We start from the raw sequence: 12,350 nt of genomic DNA, 5'->3' as shown, positions 1-12,350 counted from the left end.
GAAAAAACAATTAGAAGAGAGTAAACAACATAATAAGAAAATGGAAAGTATTAAGGTGGGTGAAGGTATGTTTCTTAAACCTTATAGAAAAGGTTATGGATTATATCTTAATCCATTTAGAGGAAATCCAAAAAACTAATTACTAAGCTACCTAAAAAACCTCTTTCAAATTTCGAAATTTTGAATTTTGCTCAAAAGTACATTCCACATTTCCGAGGTGTGTTTATGAGAGACTCACTGCCCAAATCTCCTTGGAGAGAAGAGTCAGGAATTATAAACCTGGCTGATAGTTCATCAAATGGTACACATTGGGTAGCTTATAACAAAAATAAAAAAAGTATACATTACTTTGATAGTTTTGCAAATTTACAACCCCCAAAAGAAATTGTGAAATACTTGGGGAATAACAATAACTATAACTATGAGAGAAAACAAGCCTTTAATAGTACCAACTGTGGACACCTGTCCCTCCAATTCTTACTCTCTATCCCACCCTAACTTTTACACTACGATCAAGTAATTTCTCTATGATTCTTGAAACCCACCCTATTTACATGCTATTCACTGCTATGATTGGTCGATTATAAATCAAGAATGAGAAAGAACAGGGAGGGTTAGTTTACCTCAAGGTATAAAAACTCGATCAAAAGTTATTCTAACACACATTTAAAAACCACCTGCAAACAGTCTCAGCCTAAAAGTTTCAAGCTAAAACGTTGTCAGCCTAAAGTTTCAACCTAAAAATCTTGCAATCATCAAAATCAACAACGACAAGAACAACATAAAAAACAGTTAAAACAGTAAAACAACAACAACAATTCAAACAGATACAACTGCTAAAAACAGCTACATCTGCTAAAAAACAAGTAAAATTAACAACAAAAACAGCTACAACTGCTAAAAAACAGGTAAATTCAACAACAAAAACAGCTACAACTGCTAAAAAAAACAACTAAAATCAACAACAAAAACAGGTAAAAACAACAAAAACAACGAAAACAACTACAAGAAGAAATAACTACAAATGGTCAATCCGGGAATGATGAAAGTACTCAAGGATTTTAATGGTAACGCACCAAAACCTCTTTTAACAAAGACGAAGATGGAATCGGAGGTGTGCTACCCTATTCGACGTGCTCAACGTAAAAAAACCAGCTTTGGGATGGCCCTCACTCTTGAACTTGAAGAGTATATGCTGTACTTGCCGGAACGATACTCAACTTTAGAGGATTCAACAATTGAATATATAAAAGATAATCTTTTTTGTATTATTAAAAAGAATGATAACAATCTCTATTTATAATTAAATAAAGCTTAAAATGTTTTTATTTTTAATATTATTAATGTATCTATTTTAATAAATAAAAATACAAATAAAAATAAAGTTTTATAAAACTCAAACTCAAACCCTTTGTTATAAATAGTTAAATTATACTACATTTTCCCCAGTAGCACATGAGTATCAGAGAAAACGACAACAATGAAGCGTAAACTTTTAGAACAGTTGACGAAAAGTAGAAATTCATTAAAAAGAAAATTTGATGAATTGAAACAAATAAAAATAAGAACGTATCAAATTTGGAGGAAACTTTTAATCCTATTACAGAACCTTTACATGAATTACTCACTGAAAATAAAAAATTGAATAAAAAAGAATATATTAATGATACACATGATATTAAGACTAAGTTCAAGAAAGAGAAAATAAGAGTACCTAAAAGTTAAAAAAAAAAAAGGGTACACGAGAGAGTAATCGAAAGTGATAGTGAGAGTGATGCTTATGTTGATGCTTTTTCACGACAGTCTCTTATAGATGAATCTGATGTTTCACAACAGTCTCTTATAGATGAATCCGATGTTTCACAACAGCCTCACACAGATGATTTAAATGAAAGTGTATATGAAGAAACCGGGGTGAAGTACAATCTCAACATTAATCAGTTATATGAGACTACAAAAAATACCACCAAACTATGTATATTGTGATAATGTTAATGAACTTGTTGAAAGATTGCAACTCTTAATGGCATCGAGAGCTGCTGGTAATAATAACCATACTAATGAAATTCTTTCAATAATAGAAGAATTGCGGGAAGCAAAAATAATATATTAATAAAATAGAAAACATTTTCTCATTTTGTTTAATAGTAAAATGTCTATTGACAAGTTTGGTCACTTTTCAAATGATAGAGATTTTTCCTCGCTTTTCAAAAGGGAAGTTGAGAGTCTTACAGGTATATATCTAGACACTGATGGTCACATAAATGTTCAGAAAAAAAGAATTAAAAACTCTTCAAAACCAATAAATGGAAATGATTTGGCTATTAAATTTTATGTTGATGATAAAATTAATGAAGCGAAATCACATCAAATGGAAACTATAACTAAATCATTTCAACTACGAAATAAAAGACTATCAGAGCTGGAAAGTAAAGTAATAAAAATGATAACTCAAATGGAGTATATACATAATTCAATAAAAGAGCTTCTAGATAAAGTGGAAAATCTTAACAAATTCATAAACCAACATTTAAAAAAACCTCCACCAATCATTCGTTCTGATCAGACACAAATAGATGGAATAATACTTCGGAAAAGTCCATTTGCACATCGTGAAAACGAAGAAGTTTTAACAATTAATGTGGATCATACATAAATATACTACTCTTTCATTATTTATTATACCCGTTACTCGTAGAGTAAAAGGGTATACTAGATTCGTCGGAAAGTATGTAACAGGCAGAAGGAAGCGTTTCCGACCCCATAAAGTATATATATTCTTGATCAGGATCACTAGCCGAGTCGATCTAGCCATGTCCGTCTGTCCGTCTGTCCGTCTGTCTGTCCGGATGAACGCTGAGATCTCGGAAACTATGAGAGCTAAGTAGTATGGAAACGCGGATTCTGGGACAATTAGCATATTAATGGCCCCCGCCCCCTTACTAATTAGCATATTAATGACCCCGCCTCTCACTGATTAACATATTAATGACCCCCGCCTCTTCATTAACGTATGCGGGTTCTGGGACAATTAGGATAATCCAATAAATTAAGTGATTTTAATGGACTTTGAACTCATAAAAATGTCACGATCATGTCTATAAAGAGTATACTTAATTGCCCCCAACCCCACACCACCATGTGACAATACTGATCACGTGACCTTTTTGCCTCATTATCAACAATAAATATTCAGCAGGTGTTGCTGTACACGGGAGAAAGGTCGCACACTTTCCCCACATCCCCATGTGACAATATTGATCATGTATCCTTTTCCTCATTATTAGCAATTAATATTCAGCAGGTGTTGCTGTGCACGTGAGAAAGGTCGCAAACCCAAAACATCTAAAGATGGTTGCCTTAGAGGAACATGTCCGATCATGTTGGGGAATAACGTTTCCTATGACTGTAAAATTAATTTAGAAATCAAAAGAACCCCAATAAAATAAATCCCACAAGTTAATAATTCTCAGATGTCGAATATTTTCAAACAGACATTTTTGTTTCCGCCCCAGAAGGTTTAACTGGTAAATTCTCTAAGATTCTCTCCTTTCCACAAACGGGTCATAAACATATCAAAAAAGGGATTCAAGCAAGAGCTACCCGAACATGCGCACCTGTCTATTACCTGACCGGAATAAAAGGGACACATGCACAAGTCTGAAGGCGCACGCCCATTGACAAGATCATGGGCCTCACGCCAACGACCTCACGGCTGACTGCTAGCTCTAATACGTTCCCATAATAGGGGTTGAAATCACGACCGCGCAACAACTCGCAAGTAGCCGACATATCTCAGTCAAGGAAATATTTTCCATTCTCCATACCTGTAAATTTAACTCGAAATAAAAAGTCAGAAGTGTATTTTGTAGCATAATAATACATTTATTCATTATATTGGTATTGCGAACATGTTTGATTATATATTGAAATTAATTTGATTCTTGCTTTGATTCCGACGATTTGCATAGAAGAAGCAGGCGCACGTTTCCGACGTCATTTCTGGATTACAAAATGTAAAGTGTTCACCATAATTCGTAGTAGTGAGATCATGTCCACCTCGATTCATGAACATAGTTTTTGTGTTTAGAAGGTATTGAAAATGCTGACCAATTATCTCTCCTTTAAATTGTTTAATAAATTGGTCAACTTCCTCATGAAACTTCATTTGGTTAATTTTATTTTCTTAAAAGCACAAACCCCGCCCTTAAGGTGTGTTTCACAATAGGGAAACCGGTTTCCTTTAAACCTGTTTAATGACGGACAGCCCATTTCCTCGATATCAATGAGCTGACGACTCCCAAAAAACTTCTCTAGAAATCGTTTCTTTTCCACACCTTTACAAATAATTTGTTTTCCGCTTGTAATTGTCCTTAGATACTTTCGAGTTTGTGGAAATCTATTTTCTCCATCATTCCAAAAAATTTTGTGATGTGTATTGGTTAACCAAATTGCAGTCTTTCGAGATTTGGTATTTAGCATAGTAAAATCATATGGTGGTTCTATTAAAAAACTATTATTCAAGTTTGGATCTTTTTCGAATACAATTCCAATTTCCTTTAGAATAAAATTATTATTATTATCAAAGAAACCTTGAACATCAATCGATACAATATCTTTCAACATTTTTCTAATGTTAAACAACTCGTTGTACTAGTCCGTTTAGTGGGTTATATTCAACTAAACGGTCATATATGAGGAGACAGTAAGCTTGGATATTTTCATGACTTGGTGTCCTTAGTTCTATTAAAATTCTCACATCAATAGGACCAATTTTTACTGATTCGTTTTGATATGAAAGCTTAACCACAATAATAAGGGTCTTCAAAATAAATTTATTTGGGGTCAAAAATGGTTGTGATTAACGATTATAGTAACTAGATTGAAATCTTGTATACATTTCATATAGGTGAGCATACTAATTCTTACTAAAATCAACATTCAGATTAATTTTTATGACTTGGTGTCTTTAGTTCTATTGAAATTCTCACATCAATAGGACCAATTAATTTACTGATTCGTTTTGATATGAAAGATCAACCACAATAATAGGGGTCTTCAATTTAAATTCATTTGGGGTCAAAAATGGTTTTGATTCACGATTATAGTAACTAGATTGAAATCTTGTATACATTTCATATAGGTGAGCATACTAATTCTTACTAAAATCGACATTCAGATTATTATGGAAATGACTCAGAATTCATGTGAACTTTCAAGTTTGATAAGTTATTTGTGATAAGTTCTCCATTTAGTGTAAATCCAATTATGGCAAATCTTGGTTTTTCAAGGTTAACCGACAATTTCACATTTCAGCTCTATTGATTCCCATACCCCAATTTGGGGTTAACATATAAATCCCAACTCTGGAATGCGATTGGTAGGTTTACACAACTTTTAATAATATCGTACATCTTAATTTTTGCAAAATAGCTCAGAGTTACATGGGGAACTTTCCAGGTTTTTTTCGTAATTTTCAGTTTAAAAGTTTTTTCATTTCTGGTTTGTTCAAGACTCACCACGATTCTTAGTTAGCATCATTACAATTTAACAAAACTTTTTTATAAACCTCAGCCAATCCCAACAAAATTTGATTGGTACAGAAAAGATGAAGTGGGGTCCTGTAGAAATTTCATCTCCACTGCTCAATTCCAGAATTTAATAGGTATTGACTTTGAAGATTATCCAGAGATATATAATTTTTTAGGGTAGTACTCATATTGACATGGACTTGACACGTTGAACACGTTGTATTTAGTTGTTACCTAGCAGTATTTTGATGGTTACTTTCTGTTTAGTATTGTTTTTGGATGGTTACTTTTTGTATAGTACCTGTACAGTACTTGGTTTTGGATGGTTACTATCTGTATAGTATCTGTAAAGTACTTGGTTTTAGATGGTTACTAAATGTTAACAAGTATTATGAGATGCTATAGTCTCTTATTAAGAATTATCAAAGAACACAAGTTAAAGCTTCTAAGATGTGTTAGCCAAACACACTTTCAGTGAACTATCATTACCTGACCGTCATCAAAGTCACATGCCCAAGACCCAAGGACATTGAATAAAATACTTCCCCTTCATTTGTAACTGTAGTTTTAATTACAGTCAGAAGCAAAATTTGTAGAATAATTCAATATTTTTTTTTATATTTAATTATTGTAAACATATTTCATTAAATTCATAATTAATTATATTTTATGTATATTTGTATATAATTAATTTTCTTACTCAATCCCTCTGTAAGAAACATGCCGGTTATTCCAAACGCAGATTTTCGCTTGGTTCCCATAGATAGATGTAAAATAGGTCTCACAATGTAATCTTTCTCAGATGTTGGATTATTTTTAAAGCATTCATTTGTTCTAACCCATAATAATATTATATCATATTTCGAAAGCATCATTAGCTAGCATAGGAGCGTCTTTCAATTTAATTTCTGATTCAAGTTTATGATAGAGGTGTTGGGACCTGGTAATATCGGTTTTTGTTGTCAACTATTTTTCTAGTTCTAGTTTTCTAGTTCTATTCTAATTGTATACTATTTGTATGAGTAAGGCATCATTGATTCTGAATAAGTTTAATAAACTCTTTTATTACAATACTCATCTGGTTTTCGTGATTCATGATGGCGGTTGAACTGCTTGGACTTTGATTACTAGCTATTATTAGATGGTTACTATCTGCTTGGTAGATGTCTATTAGTTGCTTACTAGTTTTTATTAGCTGGTTACTATATGTTTAGTAGATGTATACAAGTTGTTTAGTAGATGTATACAAGTTGTTTACTAGATGTATACAAGTTGTTTACTAGATGTATACAAGTTGTTTTCTAGCTGTTTAGTATCTGGTTTTATATGTTTAGTAGATGTATAAAAGTTGTTTAGTAGATGTATACAAGTTGTTTAGTATCGGGTTTCTATATGTTTAGTATCTGTTTACTTGATGTTTACTAATTATTATTAGCTGGTTACTAGTTGTTATTAACGTCTACGAGCTTTTATAGTCTTTTGTTAAAAATCATCAAAAATTCTTGATCACTAGACGACTTTCGATGTGAAGTAAAAACTTACACTCTGATTTTCAATGTGTTTGCTATGTACATGAGAAAGAACGCAAAGCCAAAATATCTCAGGACTGATATATAAATCTTAGAGGAACATATCCGATTATGTTGGGGGACACTCTGATTTTCAATGTGTTTGCTATGTACATGAGAAAGAACGCAAAGCCAAAATATCTCAGGACTGATATATAAATCTTAGAGGAACATATCCGATTATGTTGGGGGAAGATGTATCCTGTGATTGTAAAACTAATTAAGAAATAAATTGTTCACAAGCTGTCTAAAAACTGTTAAGAAGCTCTTTTGATAAACAATTTTGATTTATAATGACAGATATTAAGAATATATAATAATATCATCCACTTTAACTAGTATATTGTTAAAATAAAACATTTCCATTTTTCATGTTCTTTCATCTTATGTAGGTATAATAAATGTAATCTTAACTAGCTAGCCTTACATCCCATAACTATAGTTATAAGCTACAATAAAATGTCTAGAAAGAACAAAATATATGAATGTCAAAAACGATTTAAAACTAACTATAATTGGGAAAGTAATTGAAATCACTCCGGCGTAATACAGTAAAAAGAAAAAACACTGTGATTATCCCATTTTCTATCACCATAACAAATGTGTATACCCACACCTAAATGACCAATTGTATCCTTTGTCCAAAAATGTCTGTGACTTTCACTTATAAATTTGTCACCGATAATTTAAATCCCATTAAGCAAACCACCCATTGCTAACCATACCATAACCCCAGAGTCAAGTTGGTTACCTACAATAAACATAGGTGATGGTGTAAAGGATTGCTAAAATGCCTCGACGGAGGCGCAAAGGTCATAAAAAAATGGTCATAAAAATTTTAATTAGGAAAGTATTTTTTATTTGCGAGCCATTTATAACTGTTGCCAACGACACAAACAGTTGTTACAAAGGATTTGCTTAAATGCCTCGACGCAGGCGCAAAGGTCAAGGTATTGGAAAAAATTCATGGAATATTATCCCTTCATAAAAGAGGTCATAAAACATATAATTAGGAAAGTATTTTTTATTTGCGAACAAATTATAACTGGTACCAACAACACAAATAGTTGTTACAAAGGATTGCTAAAATGCCTTGATGCAGGCGCAAAGGTCAAGGTAATGAAAAAATTCCTGGAATATTATCCCTTGACCAAAAACGAAAATTTCTTCTATTTGGATAATAAAAAAATATATATTTATTCAATACTTTGATTTTTCCATCAAGCTGCTTGATAAATCTAGTTGTTTCATATTCTCTAACTAATTGAGTAATAAGTTTTCATGTGTCTATTTAACTTACCAAAAGCAGTATTAGTCTTCTCTCATAAAATTGAACTTTTGGATCTCTCTAATTCCCCACCGGTGAAATATATGTTCCTCATATTTAAAAATTATGGTTTGCCAACCCCGACCAACCTCCGCAACATAGATGGGTACTTGTAATTCATATTTAAGATATTTCCATCCTTCTCTAACTAATATCCTTTTATCCATCATGTAAACAGGTTTAGAATTGTATTGCATGCTTCAACCCCTAGCCACACCCACCACTGTTACAGATTTGACTTTTCCAATGGCTGCCCCAGCTACCTAAGCTGTACATTTCTTTTGATTTTCTCTTTTTCTTTCTAAGCAATGTACACAATTTTTAAACTGGTTCTGACCTCCCTTTCTCTTTTTCTTTCTAAGCAATGTACACAATTTTTAAACTGGTTCTGACCTCCCTCTTTAATGGCATCCTCTACTTTATGTTCGTTATATTTCTGATCTTTTCGTAACAGTAGGTTGTTAAACTTTTATCATTTTATGGGATTATTGAGCACCCGAAATCCCAGATATTAACTCATAACATGTAATTAGCAGAATATAGTCAAAGATATCAGACTCTAAAAAGACAAGATTTACCTACAATTCAATTTACCATCTACAATCCCTGGAGAAGATTTTAGTATTTGCAGTTTAATTTTCTAATTTATTGATTTCACAGATTCCCGCTGGTAAATACCAATTTTTAACAAATGGCTTCCAACTTCATACCATTCAGACAACCAACATAATAGAACTGACTCTCAAGGTATCTGTAACGCACAATATATTTCCGTCTCTTTTCTTCTAATCAATATTAAAAAATTTCAAAAACGTTTTTTTGGAGTTCATTTTATTCTTAGAATTGAATTATTAAAAATCATTAAGCCAACAGAGATAATAATGTTTTTGTGATAATATCCCATGAATAATACATAATTCTTATTTGTATATTTTCAAAATTATTTATTTCAGAAAATTATTCATTAATCGCATTCAAATAATATTCATAATATATCTTACAATTTTTCAGATTTATCAATAGAGTTTGCCAATTATTAATATTAAATGATATTGCATCATATCTATTTTTAAGATTAAATATTATGAATAAAAATTCTGTACCATTCCTCTTACTTAATGATGACCATTATAAAATTATAATTATCAACAACTAATATATTAAATACAATTAAATGTACGCATACTCTTATAACAACAGTTCTCAATATCGATATGTATTGGGCTACAATCTTACTTTGCCTTTGATTTCCGGTTTCTTATGTATTCTTTTTCTCACTTTGACACAGTGTGGAATGGTTTTACTTAAGCCAATCGCATGGGATGGTGGTTTGATTCTTGGGGAGGGGGTTTGATCCTTGGATATAAAGTACCTGCTCGATTCTACGTTCTGTCTTTTCCTGGTTGATGAGATTACAAAACCTAAAACAGTACAAAATTTAAATCGAAACACAAAAGATGACTGAAATCAATAACCAAATCAACCAGTGTGACTTTAAAATAAATGAAGATTTGATGATTGAAATAAGAATCTTTAAGGAAATTTTAAAGGTTTCCAAGGAGTTGCGACGAGAATTCGGTAGTATCTATTACGATAATATAGAAGAGTTGGATATCCTGAAATGGCGCTTGGTGGATTTGCAGAGCGAAAACAATACCGATTCCCATCTATTTGATATTGAGAACGTGGAAAATCGAATCACCGAGCTGATGATGGAGACAACCAAGTTACAACACCAAATTGATCTTCACGATGCGGAAATCGAAAATAATCCGCTGTCACGACTGCTACTGCAAGTTAAGGAGATGATTTTTCGTATAGGGGATTCAGTATCAGACTTAGAATGCCTTAAATTTAATGGTGAGGCAGACCAATGTGAGTTGGTCAGCGCTATGTCTCGCGAGGACGACCCTATCTTAATATTTAATCTTAAAAATAGATATGATGCAATATCATTTAATATTAATAATTGGCAAACTCTATTGATAAATCTGAAAAATTGTAAGATATATTATGAATATTATTTGAATGCGATTAATGAATAATTTTCTGAAATAAATAATTTTGAAAATATACAAATAAGAATTATGTATTATTCATGGGATATTATCACAAAAACATTATTATCTCTGTTGGCTTAATGATTTTTAATAATTCAATTCTAAGAATAAAATGAACTCCAAAAAACAGTTTTTGAAATCTTTTAATATTGATTAGAAGAAAAGAGACGGAAATATATTGTGCGTTACAGATACCTTGAGAGTCAGTTCTATGAGGTTGTAAACCAGTGTCTGAATGGTATGAAGTTGGAAGCCATTTGTTAAAAATTGGTATTTACCAGCGGGAATCTGTGAAATCAATAAATTAGAAAATTAAACTGCAAATACTAAAATCTTCTCCAGGGATTGTAGATGGTAAATTGAATTGTAGGTAAATCTTGTCTTTTTAGAGTCTGATATCTTTGACTATATTCTGCTAATTACATGTTATGAGTTAATATCTGGGATTTCGGGTGCTCAATAATCCCATAAAATGATAAAAGAGCAACAACCTACTGTTACGAAAAGATCAGAAATATAACGAAAATAAAGTAGAGGATGCCATTAAAGAGGGAGGTCAGAACCAGTTTAAAAATTGTGTACATTGCTTAAAAAGAAAAAGAGAAAGGGAGGTCAGAACCAGTTTAAAAATTGTGTACATTGCTTAGAAAGAAAAAGAGAAAATCAAAAGAAATGTACAGCTTAGGTAGCTGGGGCAGCCATTGGAAAAGTCAAATCTGTAACAGTGGTGGGTGTGGCTAGGGGTTGAAGCATGCAATACAATTCTAAACCTGTTTACATGATGGATAAAAGGATATTAGTTAGAGAAGGAGGAAATATCTTAAATATGAATTACAAGTACCCATCTATGTTGCGGAGGTTGGTCGGGGTTGGCAAACCATAATTTTTAAATATGAGGAACATATATTTCACCGGTGGGGAATTAGAGAGATCCAAAAGTTCAATTTTATGAGAGAAGACTAATACTGCTTTTGGTAAATTAAATAGACACATGAAAACTTATTACTCAATTAGTTAGAGAATATCAAACAACTAGATTTATCAAGCAGCTTGATGGAAAAATCAAAGTATTGAATAAATATATATTTTTTTATTATCCAAATAGAAGAAATTTTCGTTTTTGGTCAAGGGATAATATTCCAGGAATTTTTTAATTACCTTGACCTTTGCGCCTGCATCAAGGCATTTTAGCAATCCTTTGTAACAACTATTTGTGTTGTTGGTACCAGTTATAATTTGTTCGCAAATAAAAAAATACTTTCCTAATTATATGTTTTATGACCTCTTTTATGAAGGGATAATATTCCATGAATTTTTTCCAATACCTTGACCTTTGCGCCTGCGTCGAGGCATTTAAGTAAATCCTTTGTAACAACTGTTTGTGTCGTTGGCAACAGTTATAAATGGCTCGCAAATAAAAAATACTTTCCTAATTAACATTTTTATGACCATTTTTTATGACCTTTGCGCCTCCGTCGAGGCATTTTAGCAATCCTTTACACCATCACCTATGTTTATTGTAGGTAACCAACTTGACTCTGGGGTTATGGTATGGTTAGCAAAGGGTGGTTTGCTTAATGGGATTTAAATTATCGGTGACAAATTTATAAGTGAAAGTCACAGACATTTTTGGACAAAGGATACAATTGGTCATTTAGGTGTGGGTATACACATTTGTTATGGTGATAGAAAATGGGATAATCACAGTGTTTTTTCTTTTTACTGTATTACGCCGGAGTGATTTCAATTACTTTCCCAATTATAGTTAGTTTTAAATCGTTTTTGACATTCATATATTTTGTTCTTTCTAGACATTTTATTGTAGCTTATAACTATAGTTATGGGATGTAAGGCTAGCTAGTTA

This window comes from Drosophila subpulchrella, unplaced genomic scaffold (assembly GCF_014743375.2).
Source record: "Drosophila subpulchrella strain 33 F10 #4 breed RU33 unplaced genomic scaffold, RU_Dsub_v1.1 Primary Assembly Seq60, whole genome shotgun sequence".
Lineage (NCBI taxonomy): Eukaryota > Metazoa > Arthropoda > Insecta > Diptera > Drosophilidae > Drosophila > Drosophila subpulchrella.
Note: the sequence above shows the minus strand (reverse complement) of the source record.